Consider the following 17,329-nt stretch of genomic DNA (forward strand, 5'->3'; position numbering starts at 1 on the left):
CTTGATGGTGAAAACCTTTTGGGCACTACAAGTCGAATAAGATTGGGAATCAGATGGAGGATAGTCAAGGGAATATCTTGAAAGACGATGACGACGGAGGATAGGCCACATATGCATGTCATGACCATTAGAGTCGGTGTCTGCGTTTGATAGGTTTTTATTTATAATTTCTTTTGTTAAAGAGTCATCTTTTTCCTTTGTCTTTTATTCTGTTCCTTTTTATCTTTCTCCTTTCATAGAAAATTCCCCAGTAGAGTCTGTTTGGTCAGAACCAGTGGGAAATGACTTCAAAATAGGCCATCAGCTTTCCAATTATGCAAGATGAGATATGGCTAGTACATCCAAGTGGTATAGTCAGCAAGGAACGAGCACAAGGCCAGTGTCAAGAAAGATATCCCCAGCAAAAGGGAATTGACAAAAGGATTGACGAGTGTCAAGAGGGATATCCTTGCCAAAATCAGAGGTTATTAAAACCTCAAGGCCAAGGCCCGTGGACAAACAAGGAGAGCAATAAGCATGACTTGGAAAATTCATGCGAGACTAAAAGGTCGGAAAAATGCAAGTCTCCGAGCCATGCCACGAAAGAAGAGGGATATCCCTAGCAGAAAAGGATTATCCTCAGCAAATAATATCGTCCCTTGTGGAATGCAGAGCAAGGAAGGAGAAAGGGGAAAGCCATCCCAAGTAGGAGTATCACAACCAACCACCGCGTTTTAAACTAACAAATTTTGTTTAAAACGGGTAAAGGAAATGGCATTGATGTCGGAAATGCATGCCATAAGAAAGATTGTCAAACTGGGACAGAAAATTTTCTTTTCAGTTAGAAAATTTTCTGGAAAATCAGGTACCCATTTGGGGAAGAATAAAAATAGCACCAAGGAAGTGGCCTTTGAACCAGGGTTGCCCCCAACATAATAAGTTTCCAATGGAGGAAGTTATCCCCAGCAGACAGAATAAAGGGATGACACTTGTGCTCAGAAAAGCAAAGAGCCATTATCATCCCCAGCAGCTTCCAAAAGAATGAAGCATCGATTTGAAGGGATAAAATTCCCCAGCAGCGTTATCCTCAACAACGTTATCCCAAGAAGATAACACTTTTATCCCCAACAGTGTTGAAGAAAAAAAAAACCAAAAACAAATTTGAAGGAGGGGAAGAAAGGAGACTCCCACAGTGGTATTATCCCCAGCAAGCAAGAACAAAGCAGCGCAAAGGAAGGAGAAAATAAAAGAAAAAATTACGAAGGTAAGTTTCTCAAATCATTGATCTTTACTACATTTTTCTCCTAGGATAAAAAGTCCTAGTCTGATGAATTTACCTCCCGATACAATCTTGGTCCGATGAAATTTTTCTCCCAAGATAGGATATCAAATCTTAGTCGGATGAATCTTTCTCCTAAGATCACAACAAAATGGACCTAGTCTGACGATTTATCTCCTAGAGTCAAAATCTTGGTCTGATGAAATTGTTCTCCCAAGATAAAATCTTAGTCGGATGAATCTTTCTCCTAAGATCACAACAAATGGACCTAGTCTGACGATTTATCTCCTAGAGTCAAAATCTTGGTCTGATGAAATTGTTCTCCCAAGATAAAATCTTAGTCGGATGAATCTTTCTCCTAAGATCACAACAAATGTACCTAGTCTGACGATTTATCTCCTAGAGTCAAAATCTTGGTCTGATGAAATTGTTCTCCCAAGATAAAATCTTAGTCGGATGAATCTTTCTCCTAAGATCACAACAAAATGGACCTAGTCTGACGATTTATCTCCTAGAGTCAAAATCTTGGTCTGATGAAATTGTTCTCCCAAGATAAAATCTTAGTCGGATGAATCTTTCTCCTAAGATCACAACAAAATGGACCTAGTCTGACGATTTATCTCCTAGAGTCACAATCTTGGTCTGATGAAATTTTTCTCCCAAGATAAGATATCAAATCTTAGTCTGATGAATCTTTCTCCTAAGATAAGATATCAAATCCTAGTTTGATGAATTTTCTCCTAGGATAATTTGAAAAAAAGAAGTTTGAATTTGAAAAAAAAGAAGAAGTTGTTGAAGTCAGGAGCCCCCCTGAAGAATAGAATGGCGATTTAGTGTTTGAAATCTTGCCAACCTAAAGAAAGGAATGGCGATGTATGGTTTGAAGTCAGGAGCCCGCCTGAAGAGAGGAATGGCGATTATTTTCAAAGTTGTTGTCAGGAGCCCGCCTGAAGAGAGGAAAGGCGTTTTTAAAAGTTGTTGAAATCTTGCCAACCTAAAGAAAGGAATGGCGATGTATTGGTGGAAGTCAGGAGCCCGCCTGAAGAGAGGAATGGCGATTATTTTCAAAGTTGTTGTTGAAGTCAGGAGCCCGCCTGAAGAGAGGAATGACGATTTTTTTTCAAAATTGTTGTTGAAGTCAGGAGCCCGCCTGAAGAAAGGAAAGGCATTTATTTTAAAAGTTGTGTATTTGAAGTCAGGAGCCCGCCTGAAGAGAGGAATGGCGCTTATTTTTAAAAGTTGTTGTTGATGTTGGGAGCCCGCCCAGATAACAGAGGCATACATTTTAGTCTTTACATTTCAGTTGATGAAGTTGGGAGCCCGCCCATAGAACAGAGGCATACATTCAGTCTTTACATTTCAAGCATTGAAGTTGGGAGCCCGCCCATAAAACAGAGGCATACATTCAGTCTTTACATTTCAAGCATTGAAGTTGGGAGCCCGCCCAGATAACAGAGGCATACATTTCAGTCTTTATATTTCAAGCGTCGAAGTTGGGAGCCCGCCCAGACAACAGAGGCATAAATTTCAGTCTTTACATTTCAAGCATTGAAGTTGGGAGCCCGCCCAGATAACAGAGGCATACATTTCAAGTCTTTAATTTTCAAGTATTGAAGTTGGGAGCCCGCCCAGATAACAGAGGCATACATTTCAAGATCAAGTCAGAGGACAATAAAACAGAGGGTTACAATAGGAATCCCTGGCAGGAAACAATAAAATTCCCCAGCACCGGGAAACAGAAGGTTGCAACAAGAGGTCACAGTACAAACTCAAGTACATGTGTCAAAAGAAGTAAAGCACCGAAAGAAATGCAAGCAGACAAGGAAGCAAGGCAACAAAAACAAATTGTACTCTAGCCTAGCTTATTGTTTTTTTTAAGCACGGTGTAACAAGGAGATCGGTAAGCAGTAGTAATAACATGCAACAACAGTAACATTGCAGTCCAACGGTAGTCCCAGCTACCAAATTTCTCGAACTACATTGACATGATTCCTGTTTAGCCCAGGATATGTAGGAAACCTTTGAAGCAAAGGTTCGGTCAAATCTTTTTCAAAAAATGCTTCAACGGAGTACTCGGATGGGCAAAAATCGCTCGCTTTATCTTTGCACGAAAACCCTTCGTGTCTCCGGGCAAAGAGGGGCAGCTGTAAGCACGTGATTTTTTCCCTATATGAGAATTACTCCCAAAAAATTCAAAAATAAAATGATTTTTCTTTGGTGTGCAATTTTGTGATATTTTGAATAATTATTTGTATTTGTCTGTGCATGTTTATTTGTTAAATTAATAAAAAAAAATACAAAAATATGTCGCATTTGCATGTAGGATTTAATTCTATAATTGTTACTAATTAAATTTGTTTACAAAAAAACGAAAATTACAAAAAATAGGCATCATTTGCATTTTTAGCATTTAATGTCCAAATATACAATTTTATGCTTAATTATTACTTAATTGTGTGTTAATTGTTATTGGGAGTTAATTTGCGCTTTTATAACTTAATTTAATTCTTAATAATAGTTTAAGTATTTTTATAATTTAGTTTTAGAAAAAATAAAAGAAGAAAAGAGAGCAAAAATATAAAGAAAGTCGGAATTGGGCCTCTTCTTCGATTTCAAGCCACAGGCCCAAAAAATGGCCCAATCTTCCCTACGACCCAGTCCATTTCGAACTGGGTCGACCCAGTCCATAACCCAAAAGACCCAAAACCCTTTTGTCTTACATTTTACAAAAACAAAAAACAAAACAAAAACAAAAAAAAGAAGAAGAAGAAAACCCTAAAATTATACTAACCCATCCGCCCCCCCTCCCTATCTTCTTCTTCCCCAAAGCTCCAAACTTTCCAACCATGGCTGCCCAACATCGGCCACCCTCCAGTCCGCCTACCCAAGCCATGAACGCCCAAGCTCCTCCGGTCACGTCGAGCTCCCATGGTTACAATGTTGCGCCTTCTTCTTCCTCGTCAAAGCTCCAAACGTTGCTGTTTTTTTTTCTTCTTCCTTCACCTCACGCTGCTGCTTGATGTCCAGCAGATCTCCATCTCGTGAAGTTTCACAACCCACCATGGACGTTGCTAGTGATGCTTCGTCAAGCTTCTATTATCGCCAAACACCCCATCATCGAGCAAACAAACCCCATCGCTGCCCACGCCGCTGCTGTCGCGGCTTCTTCTTCTACTCCGCTGCTGCATCTTCCATCTCCTCGACCAGCTACTTCCATCCACCATAGCTGCTGCCGTGATGTTGTTGCTGCTCGTCGCAGCAGCTCCCTACTGCTTCATGCCTCTCCGTCATCTTCGTCTTCATCGTTGTTTTTGAATCGGTTAGTTGGTTTATGTTTCAAATTTTGTCCATATTTTGTTTGGTATTTTTCGGATCCAAAATAAAGAAGTAATTTAATTCTTGTTTGATTTGTTCGTCGTTGAAATAATTTTCTAGTGTGTTCATGTTGTTTGTTAAATTAATTTTCAGATTTCAAAATAGAAGTTTAATTAGTTGTTTTCATGTTTATTTCATGTTTGTATTATTGTTTAAGTAAGTATTTGTTAGTTTGATGTTTGTTAGATTCAAATTGAAATTTAATTAACTATTTCTTCAATTTGTTTCATGTGTTTATGTATTGTTAGAAATTGTTAATATTGTTAAGTTCAAGTTTAAGTTCATAATTGTTTCTTCGTCGATCTTGTTATTTGTTTAAAGAATTTAGTTGTGTTAGAGAAATATGTTGGTTTAATCGTTTAAATCCATCATGTTTGTTGTTTAAAATAGATTTAATTCATGTTCATACTTTGTTTGATTGTTCTTGAATCCGAAATTTGTATAGCTTGATTTCTTGTTTACCATTTGTGATTATTTCTTGAATTTGTCTCATAAAGTTTAATATAGGAATTGTTGGTTGTAATGTTGTTATAATTGATTTTAAGTTCAATATGATTGAAGTTAGAAATCTAAATATACTTGTTTGTTGTAGTTGTTGAATCCGAAAATAGAATTGTTTGTTGCTAAAATATTGTTCAATCAAATTTTAGTTGTTCTTTGTTGTTCAATTTGTGTTCATGTGATTTGTTGTTGAAATGTTGTTAAAATCATGTTCATGTGATATTGTTGTTATGATGTTCATCCGTGTTCATATTGTTGTTTGAACATTGTTAGAAATTGATCATATTGTCTATATTTTGGTTAAGTTTGATTAATTGATGTGTTAAAGCTGATGGGTAGTTTGGTAAATTTGTAGTACGTTCAGGGGTAGTTTGGTAATTTCAGTAAGGTCGTGAGGGGTAGTTTAGGAATTGTACATTTTGAAATTGTTTATTAGAAGCATGGAGGACAAAATGAAATGGGGTGGGTTGTGATATAGTTGTTTAATATAAAGGGGGGACAAGATTTAATTTAAAGGGGGAATCTTGCATTATTTTAAATGAAGCATGGGGGACAAAATATAATGGGGTGGTGTGATATGTTTATTTAATGTAATGGAGATGAGTGGAAAGATAATGGGTTGGGTAGAGAAAAGTATGGATTTTAATTAATTGAAAGGTTTATGGGATGGGTTATAAGAAGAAGTCTTGAACACAAGACAATACAGAGAGAACAGAAAAGATACGAGAAAAAATACACACACAGATAGAGAAAAAAACGGACAGAGAATAGAAGAGAGAAAAATTCCGAAAAATATTTAAGCTTTCAAAATAAAAATAAAAGCTAAAAAATCTACTGCTTTCTTTCTTTGTTTGAAATTAGTATTAATGGTTGTTGTTTCATTTAAAGCTTAAAGCTTTTGTTTTTGGGATTACTACTCCACCGGTCTGTACTGGGTTGTTACTGTTGCTGAGCAGTTGTTGATGTTGTACTGTTATTACTGCCGCTGATTCTCATCTTCATTTTCTTGCTTCCAATATCAGGTACATATCTGTAAATTCATGTCATGAAAAGCTTCAACATGACATATTAATGAAGTTCGGGAATTATAATTCTGTTTTCCATTCGTTCAAGTTCATTAGTTTAAAATTTGGTTTTGTTTCAGTTGATTAATATAGTAGTATGTTTGTCGTGATGAATATAAGATAATTGTTACCTCTTAAAGTTCGTATAAGTGTTGTAATAATATCACCTATTTCGGAATTTTCATTAAGTGAAGTCATGATTGAATTATCAAGGTAGGGAACATGACATAAAATGGGCCATTAATTACATCCCGTAATATTGTTAGCTAAATGTAAAGTAGAATGGAAGTATCAAGAAATTACATTATTAGTATATCTTGTAAAAAATCTGATTTTGGTTTAGATTGATATAAGTTGTATGTTCATATATGGCATGATGATGAGTATATATATAATCATATATGGAAGGTGATTTGATATAGCTCGTTACGATGTTAGAGTGTTATGAATGTTTTAGACGGACAATTGTGTTGCATGTAAGGCAATTTTATTCAATCGATTTGTATAATAATTCCCTTTCTTATCAACTTGATGCCTATCTACCATCATAAACAAATTAATCAAACGATTATAACTTTGGATTAAAAACAATTAATGTAGAAGGTGATTAGGTTTATAGATTATAACATTTTTTTAGCATTCGCTTCAAATAGAACAATGAAAATTCTTCAAAAATATCACTTCCTTACATCCATTCTTTCCCAATTTTTATACGTAATTTGCATGTTGTCTATTTGGGTAGGCAAATATTGTATTCACTAAATGGTAGTATTAATCACACATTTATTTTTACTCCACAAATTCGAATGGTTTGAGGAATATAATTCATACGCAAAAAACATAAATTGCGACCAACGTCCAATAAATTGTAAATTCTTTTTAAGGAATTTAGAGACTAAAAGAATATTTATTTCTCATGATGTTCACATAAAAATACGTGGATATAATAAACAATTTGTAAACAAATTTATACTACCATCAAGAATATTTTTGTGATTAGGGATACGTTCGCGTAACCTAATTATATTTCTAAAGGCAATTCGGATTATGCGTTCGCGCAACTTCGATCGAATATTTAATAAAAGGGATTTCTCGGAGAATATCATTATTAATTTCATAAAAACCCGAGATGTGAGGTTCACTACTTAATTATACCAAAAGGGCGAATGTTCTTGATTTTATTTAAAGCATAATTTCGAAAATAATTATTTTAATAAAAATATTATCTATATTATTGTGTACACGTGCGCATGACACAACTCCGCATGTTTTAAAAAATATAATTTATAACACGAATATACGTACGCGTGATTCGATTCAAAGAAGGGACTTTAAATCTAAATAGAAGCGGTAACAATAAAATCATGCAATAAAAAATGTATTTAGCAAATCAAAATAATCAAGCCGAATATAACAGTTGAGCGACCGTGCTAGAACCACGGAACTCGGGAATGCCTAACACCTTCTCCCGGGTTAACAGAATTCCTTATCCGGATTTCTGGTGCGCAGACTGTTAAATAGACAGAGTCATATTCTCCTCGATTCAGGGATTAAAACCGGTGACTTGGGACGCCATAAAATTCCCAGGTGGCGACTCTGAAACAAACAAACAAATCCCGTTTCGACTGTCCTTTAATTGGAGAAAACTCCCAACGCACCCTCGCGGGGGCGGAAAAAGGAGGTGCGACAGTAATCACTCCTCAATAAGGGACTACACGTGGCATTATCATGTGGTCATCATATCCATATCTACCCTTCCCACCCCGTTAAGGTATTAAAGCGCAGAATGGTCTCGATTACTTATTGCATCCTATTACCGTCCCAATCCTATTAGTCCCGGAGGCATCTAGGACTACTAATCCTAAAGGGGAGGGATATTAGGCTTATTTGTAGTTTCAAAAGCAAAAATTCTAAGGCGACATACAAAACACGTATTGCAAGTTGATGAAAAGCACATAACAAGCAGAGGCTCAGATATACCTCCTTACACAAAGAAGCATGTAATTAGCATGACTTACATATACTGTTTAGGGTCTGTTTAAATACTAGACATGAAAGAACTTAAAGGTTGAGGTAGACTGATTTATTACATAGTTCAGATAAGAAACCCGAATCAGGCCTGCTTGCTGGTTGTAGTTAATAGAACAGATTAAGTTTATAACTTTACCCTAAGGCTTGCCTAAGTGTTGGACAAAGATCCTATAGGCATGGTATCTACTGAATTCAGAAAGCAAAATAAACTGAATACGTACTTGTTAAAAAGGGTAGTCAGATTATTAAAAAAAAGGCAAGTTTTAACGAAGGTTATAAGTTCTGCAACTGATGGTACCTGTTATTACTGGTTTTAGCTCTATACGTGAATAAAGCGATTCAGATTCGATTAGGAATTCCTATAGGCATGCTTTCTATGCGTAGTTGATTTTGAACGTTGTAGACATGGTATAAAAATGCAAAAGACTCATTTTAAACCTATGAACATGATATCTAGATGTTGAATGAACATGATATCCAGGTGCAATTGTATGTTTAAGTCCTATGAGCATGATATCTAGGTGCAGAAATTTGTTTAAGACCTATGGACATGATATCTAGGTGCAATTGATCGTGCAAATTTAGACAATCCTGTAGGCATGATTTCTATATGCATATGCAGATTTCCAAGCACCTATAGGCATGATTTCTATATGCAGATTCAAAATTCCTATAGACATGGTATCTACCCTTTTTGCTTATATAGTTACCTGCCCTTTTTCACTAACCATCCCCAAGAGTTTATTACAAATTATTACAGCCCGGAATAAAGTAAAAATACATCAGAAAATATAAATAAAAGTACAACTAAAGGAGAGCCTGATTCAGTCTTCATGTCTGAAATATGAGGTAAACCAACTACATGAGATCATGATCCAAAGCCTTTCTCCCATTTGAGTTTGTCAAAGTTCCCTAAGAGCCTCAAAGGGACTTCGAGCAATGCTCACACCCAAATGTATAATCAGATTAGGACAAGTGCAGTGTGGAAGGTCCAGCCCTCAAGTGTCCAAGTTCAGAGGGAACTCAAAGGGTCCCAAGGTAAGGCTCACAAGAGGGGGGCAGAACTTAAAGACTAAGAAAGTGTGCAAGTGAAGAATAGAATGCTAAAGGGGAAAAGGAGAGGGAAACAACTACTAATAAACTCACATAGGGGGGTTCAGGGGAATGTGGAGATTGTAAAGAGCCTATTGCTTAGGCAAGGGCAGGCTTTAGGCATGCCCAGCAATGGAGGATGCTAGCATACCCATAAGCCTGCTAGAACACACATTATTAGAGGCTAGGATTCCAGGGGATCAAGTTTAATTCATGGACAATAATTTGCATATTTCCATGCCTCAAACCATAGCACGAACACATAGGGGGCAGGGGTTTGGGATTGATAACAGACAGGCAGAAAGAATTCAGTAGTGTTGAACCACACAGAAGTAGTAAGAAGACAGGGATACAGAAGCAGTAAATAAACACATTGTTGTGGTGCTAAAAAGCTTAAATCAGGACATACCAGTTTTAAAGAAGCAAATAAAGAAAGGCAGGCAGTAGGTCTTGTGAACAGGCTACAGTACAAGAAACAAGAGAAAATACTTTTGAGTGTAAGTGTAAGTTTATAAAGACTACGAGTGATGGATGTTTTTGCTAATGAAAGAGTCGTGTATTTATAGTATGAAAAAATAGGCAGAAATAAGGTAAGAAAACAATTAAGGAATGGGATATCAATTAAAAATCAATCAATACAAGACTTCCTTTAATTAAGGAATTTAGACTTAAACGATAAAAGTTATTTAAGGAAAGAAATCAAATAAGCATCTTGTGCAATGTAGGCAATTAGGGGTAAATATATAGGGGTTTAATTAAGGAAATAATTTTGAAATACAGTAGGATTCGAACCTACGACCTATCAGTTAACAGCCAACCGCTCTACCACTGAGCTACTGAGGAACAACAGGAGATTCGATCTCATAGAGTTCAATTCCTGTTCCCAACCCATGACCAATATGAGCTCAAAGCTTCCTTTGTAACTCCCGGAACTTCTTCGTAGTGGCTACCTTACATTCCTCATTTCAGAGCGAACCTCAAAGCGGCTCTATTTCATTATATTCCATCCATATCCCTTTGGTAGATGGCGATGGAATTGTTAGAGCCGATGTTCCTTTTAGAAGGACAGAATCGAAGTATAGTGTTGAACAAGTAGGTGTAACTGTTGAGTTCTACGACGGTGAACTCAACGACGTCAGTTATAGTGATCCTGCTACTGTGATAAAATATGCTAGACGTACTCAATTGGGTGAAATTTTTGAATTAGATCGTGCTACTTTGAAAACCGATGACGAATAAATGAGTTCTTTTTTATTCTGCATCTTCACATGACTCAATAGGAGAGATTGACCTATTTTATACTTCTTCAAATAGCAAAGATTCAGTAGGATCAATCAGTATACCGTAAATCAAGGGGTCAGAGATTTTGTAATCATTGGTCCATGAATGAACCAAGTCAGAAAAGCTAAGGAAAGTTTTTGACTCAAATCAAGTAACAGGGAAGTCAGCAGACAAGGAAAGAAATCAATCAAACTTATACAAAGGAAGTCTGAAATCAATCAAAATTGAAAGCCATTTTTAGAGGGAAGTTCAGCACATATAAAGAGAACACAAATATGCTAGGTTGAATTTAGGGAAAAGACAAAACGTCTTGCCATTGCAAAATCAGTAGGTAATAGACTATAAGATCATGGTAGTTATATAGGTCAGCAATGTAGAAGAGATAGTATCAAATAGCATACAAAGGGTCCAGTATAAGGACCTTAGAAGAGTTTAGTAGAAAATCAGAATCGCTTAAAGAAACAGAGATTTCAAGACTCAGTTAAGAGACTCGAAATAGGTCTAAAGGAATTAGGGTTTCTGGAATCAAACAAGATCAAGCAAATCATATAGCCAATGGTCTCAAAATTTGGATGAACCCCAAAATTCTAGGGTTTTTACCATCAATCGAGTGCTGAGATGAGAGGACAAGTAATCAAGGAAAAAGATACTAATTGAGACAGGTTCAGAGGTCTCAGAAAGGAAATGAGACCTTTGACATGCTCTTTCAGTAGCAGGAACTCATGAGAAGCATAGTAAAAGAACAACACGTGACACACAGTAAAGAAACATAGTAGAAGAAACTAATAAGAAACCTAGTAGAAGAAACTAACAAGAACACAGTGGGAGAAACATATAAAGAAGCATAGTAGAAGAAACTTAATAAGAACATAGTAGGAGAAACATAGTAGAAGAAACACACAAGAGAAAAAGAAAATCAGAGAAACATCTAAATAACTCAAAAACCCTAGATAGAAAAAAAATAAAGGTTTAGAAAGCATAGTTTTGAAAGAAATATCAAGAAATCGTTTAAAAGTTTAAGGAAAACATGGATCTAGAACAGATCTAAAGAAATAAGAAGAACCTCAAAAACTAGGGTTTCAGAGGAACCCAAACAGTGAGAAAGGCTTGGATAGTCGTTAATCTAAGCAAGAGGAGTCGAGGCTAGGCTCGAACAAACATTGCTTGCCGGAGATGGCCACGGAACTTGAATCAAGCAAGGTCTGGACCCAGCTTCTTCGTGGTCAGGTCATGAGACTTCAGTAACCAAGTGTGGAGAAGCCATAAAAGGCTGGTGGGTGGTGAAACCACCATGGATTCAGGCAAGAAAATGGCCGGAGAAGGTGAGTGAAGCTAATCAGAGCGGAGGGGGAGGGGGAAGGTTCTAGAGAGAACCAGAGATAGAGATAGAGAGATGAGAGTCGATTTAGTGAGGAATGAGAGGGGTTTGGGGGGTCGTTTGGTTTAATTTGGTAAGAACGAATCTGGGTCGTTGATCAAAATAGATCAACGACTTTTGATCAACGGCCAAGATTTAATCCGGTTGGGTTGGGTAGATTTAGGGATTGGGCTTGGGTCTTTGGGATGGTTTAATTAGGCGATTGGGCTGGTTTAATTTGGGTTGGGGTCTGTTTGATTTTTTAGGCTATATTTGAAAGCCAAATTTGGCTACAAGTTAAATAGCCCCTTTTTCCCTTTAATTTATAGAAAAATAGTAAATAAATATTTGAAAACAAATTGAAAGCACTAAAATGGTTTATAATATATAATTATCAATTTAAAATATAAGATCCCATTTTATAAACATGAGACGAATTTAAACCTAAAAATGGCTAATATTGCAATTATGCAATTTTAACCTTAAAAATAATAAATAAATTTGTAAAAAATATATATATAAAAAAATCTTACCTATATTTTAGTGTAAACATGAGACTCCAATAAATGAATCACCAAAATGATAATTTTGGGGATAATTATTGGGTTTTTCTTGATAAAATAAGGCAGTGAATTGATTTAAAAATCTTTGAAAAAAATATTAAGGAAAAATAATGTAACCTTGGGATATAGTTATATATGCATATATAGGCTATTTTGAAGGTTTTTTTCATATTTAAAAATATAGGAAAAAATTGGGTATCAATAGCTGCCCCTCTTTACCCAGAAAGGATGAAAGAGTTGTCGGGTAAAGATATGATGGCCAATTTTGACCGAACGAAGTGGTTTGAAGAGGTTAGCCGTGCTCTGGCTCCTGATCTACCCACATATCCCTGGTCTTACAGGAATCAGGCCATACGTAGTTCAGGATCTGTCGGCGGAATATGCCGATGGAGACCTTTTCAAGAACGGACGCAATATTCAGGTCGGGATGAATGGTTAAGGTCTAATAGGGCTACGAGAACTGGAGAGGGATCGCTCCTGCCGAGATGGTCGTTGCTCTCCGGTTTACCTGCAAATGAGCAATACAAACATATATTGTGCATAAATTTAAACGTGATGCAAGTTCTTGTGGGACCATGAATGTTGTCTTTGGACGGTTAGGATGACATCCTCAAACCATGACGTCCTGGGCCATAAAGCGTATGATAAAGGATTTGCAGGCCATGAAATGATGCTTTCGGCTGTGAGAATGATGCCTCCGAACTATGATGCCTTTGAATAATGATATGCAAAAGATAAAAGGGGGTCCTCAGGCCATGACATGGCGTTCTCGGGCTATGAAAATGGTACCTACGAACAATGACGCCTTTGGAAAATTTGGCGATCTTTTAGCCCATGAGATACAGTATTTGGCGATCTTTCAACCATGCAGGATGTAAATAAGGTGGCGATCTTTCAGCCAATGCAAATGTGAATAAGGTGGCAATCTTTCAGCCCATGAGATGAGTATTTGGCAATCTTTCAGCCATGCAGAATGTAAATAAGGTGGCGATCTTTCAGCCATGCATGACGTAAATAAGGTGGCGATCTTTAAGCCATGCAGGACATAAATTAGGTGGCGATCTTTTAGCCATGCAGAATGTAAATAAGGTGGCGATCTTTCAGCCATGCAGAATATAGATGGAGATAGTGTTTAGTCTCGGAAGGCAGAATGGTAGCCTTATGTAATGCAAAAAATGCAGATGGAGACAGTGTTTAGTCTCGGAAGGCAGAACGGTAGCCTTATGCAATGCAAAAAATGCAAATGGAGACAGTGTTTAGACTCGGAAGGCAGAATGGTAGCCTTATGCAATGCAGATGGAGATAGTGTTTAGTCTCGTAAGGCAGAATGGTAGCCTTATGCAATGTAGAAAGCAGAATGGTAGCCTTATGCAATGCAGAAATAAAAATAAAATGGCAAATGGTAATAGAGTTTCTTAGCTAATAGCAGGTTGCGACATTGTGACTGCTGGGGACGTTGGGATATAAGGAATATCGTCGGCGTGCATGGATAGCAAATGCTGGTAAACGTGAACAATTTTGATAGTTGTATTCCTGAGCAATGCTTATCTAGTGACTGTATGGCATGTCAGATGCTTTCGCAATCCAAATGTCTGCATCCAAAGAAAAATTGTGAGTTTTGTAGAAGGGAGGTTAGTTCGTATCCCTGTTGGCCTGGTCTGACCTGTTCGGCTTTGATCTAGTGATACGGTATGTATCATAGCGTTGCTGAACAAAGCGATTTCGATAATAAACATGCATGAGTTTGTAAAAATATGACATAAGTACATATTTTTAAAAAATAGCTTTTGGATGAACAGACGACTATGACGTGGTTCAGGACATTACAACCTCTTCTGTTTCGGAATTTTGAGGGTCCTCCTCAAAATTCTGCCCCAGTTTAATGGGTTGATGTTTCTGACGGCTGCTTGCGATGACTGGCTGAAATTACTTCGGAATTTTGAGGGTCCTCTTCAAAATTCTGCCCCAGTTTCCAATTACGGGGGAAATGAAAATTTTATTGAATTATGACCGAACCCATAAGGCTGCCTACATATCCTCTCTTAAATGGGAATCAGGTAGGACATAATTCAAATTACATCATATGGGAAAGCACATAGATTACACATAGTATCGCTTGACTGCATCTGAATTGATCGGCTTTGGCCAGACTTCTTCGTCCATTTTCGCAAGTATGAGGGCTCCTCCTGTTAGAACCCGATGAACCATGTACGGAACCTGCCAGTTGGGATAGAACTTCCCTTTGGCTTCATCTTGATGCAGAATAATTTTCTTTAACACCAGCTGCCCATGTGTGAATTGTCTCGGCTTGACTCTTTTGTTAAAGGCTTTGGACATTCTATTCTAATAGAGCTGACCGTGGCAAACTGCATTCATTCTCTTTTCGTCTATAAGAGCTAGCTGTTCACAATGACTTTTCACCCATTCTACATCGTCGAGCTCAGCTTCCTGTATGATCCTTAGGGAAGGGATTTCTACTTCGGCGGGAATGACCGCTTTTGTACCATATACCAGCATGTAGGGGGTTGCCCCTGTTGATGTGCGAACTGTGGTGCAGTATCCCAATAAAGAAAATGATAGCTTCTTGTGACACTTCTTATGCTTCTCTATCATCTTCCTTAGTATCTTCTTCATCCATCTAGATCTGATGATACCCAGCAAAACAATCTACAAATGACTGCAACTTATGCTTGGCGCAATTGTCAATTAGGATGTGTATATTTGGTAGAGGGAAGTCGTCTTTCGAACTGGCCCGGTTGAGATCCTGGTAGTCGATATAGACCTTAACCTTCCCGTCCTTCTTCGGCAATGGCACAATGTTATCTAACCATGTTGGGTATTCCACTACCCTGAGAACCTTAGTTTTGACCTGCTTAGTGACTTCTTCCTTGATTTTCAAACTCATATCAGGCTTAAACTTCCTGAGCTTTTGCTTTACCAGTGGACATGCTGGATCGATTGACAGTTTGTGGGCCACAATAGATGTACTCAGACCAGTCATATCATCATACGACCAGGCAAATATGTCTTCATATTCCCTTAGAAATTCTGTGTACTCTTCTTTTTCTGATAAGTGAACGTTGATTCGTGTTCCTTTGACATTTTCTGCCTCTCCCAGGTTAACAATCTCAGTCTCGTCCAGGTTGGACTTCGGCCTGTTCTCAAAGTTATCGACTTATTTAACAATCTATTCTGCTATATCATCTTTCTCTTAATCTATGTCCGTTTGTTGCGTTGTCTCGTTGCATGTCACAATCATTGGTTCATCAAGATAAGTAATAGTAATGTTGTATAAGTAAAGTAATGAGAGAAAAATAATAGTAATAAGCGTTGATTCATAAGAAAAGTTAAAATGCTTTGATAAATTACATAATTGTTTTGAACATTGAAGGTCTTATTGCAGGAATTAAAACATGCGAGAAAATAAAATCTTTTAGTAAATCAAAAACAGTGCTTGTTTTAGCCTTGCTACCCCGAGGGTCGTCGGGCTCTGGTTGTCCTGATGGTCCAGTTATTAAGGGGTGCCCCTCTACTTACGGCATGTATGGAAAGGCCTTCCTCCCCCTCCTCCTCAAAAACAACACAACCGTCCATGTCATTGTCCTCTAAGAACAAGTTCTTCACCGTTGTGAGTGCTTCTTTTTCTGACCCATAGATAACATCGGCCGATCCATGGTGGCGTCCAGCCGTTGAATTCTTCCCAGGTATACTCATATCCCAGACCGAAAGTAGTGCCATGCTTCTTGAGCTTTATGGGCTTAGAGATTCCTTGGAGGTTCTTACTGAGCCCTTTGCCAGGTTTGTATCCACACCAATTCAGTATACTTTCAATCTTCTTGTACCACCATTTGTCTTTGTCAATGGCATTCACCCGTTCGATGTGATGGTAAGTTTCTCCTCCTAGCTTCCTTTTTCCTTCAATCGATTGAGTGGTCTGGCGACTGTATATAGGGTTGCTACTGTCACCGTGAATGATCACCTCTTGATGATTCCATTCGAATTTCACTGCCTGATGCAGCGTTGATGCTACAGCTCTAGCGGCATGGATCCACAGCCGTCCCAACGGCAGATTGTAAGATGCTGGCACATCTATCACTTGGAATTCAACATCGAACCAAGTTGGTCCCATTTGCAAACACAGACTAATTTACCCAATTGTGGACCTCTGGGAACCATCGAAGGCTTTAACGTTGATAGCTCCATCTTTTATCTCGTGCAATCCTTTGCCCAATTTCTTGAGTGTAACCAGTGGACAAATGTTAAGACTGGAACGCCCGTCGATCAGGATCCCGGTGATAAAGTATTCCTCGCAGTGCACAGTGATGTGCAACGTTTTGTTGTGACACAAACCTTCAGGTAGTAGCTCATCTTCATGAAAAGTAATTTTGTGACTTTCCAGCACCTGTCCAACCATGTTGGCCATTTCTCCGCCGGTGATGTTATTTGGCACGTATGATTCACTTAATACCCTCAACAAAGCATTCTTGTGTGCCTCAGAATTCTGTAGCAAAGCCATGATGGAGATTTGCGTCGGTGTTTTGTTCAGCTGATCAATGACCAATTATTCCTTGGCTTGTATCTTTCTCCAAAGAACATGTCAACCGGTCTCAATGATGGGTGACCGATTGGAGGCTTGCTTGCTTGAATCAACTGTGTTTTGGGGTATAGACCCTACTAGTTCTCGTCACACCCTGTGCAATGACAGTTTTCTCGAACCTACCCTTGCCTTTCCTCCTTTCCTCGGTTGTATAGTCCCATGGTATAGCCTTGGTATGGAAGGGTGTCATGGCCGACATTGCTACTGGAA

This window comes from Nicotiana tabacum, chromosome 1 (assembly GCF_000715075.1).
Source record: "Nicotiana tabacum cultivar K326 chromosome 1, ASM71507v2, whole genome shotgun sequence".
NCBI classification, from domain to species: domain Eukaryota; kingdom Viridiplantae; phylum Streptophyta; class Magnoliopsida; order Solanales; family Solanaceae; genus Nicotiana; species Nicotiana tabacum.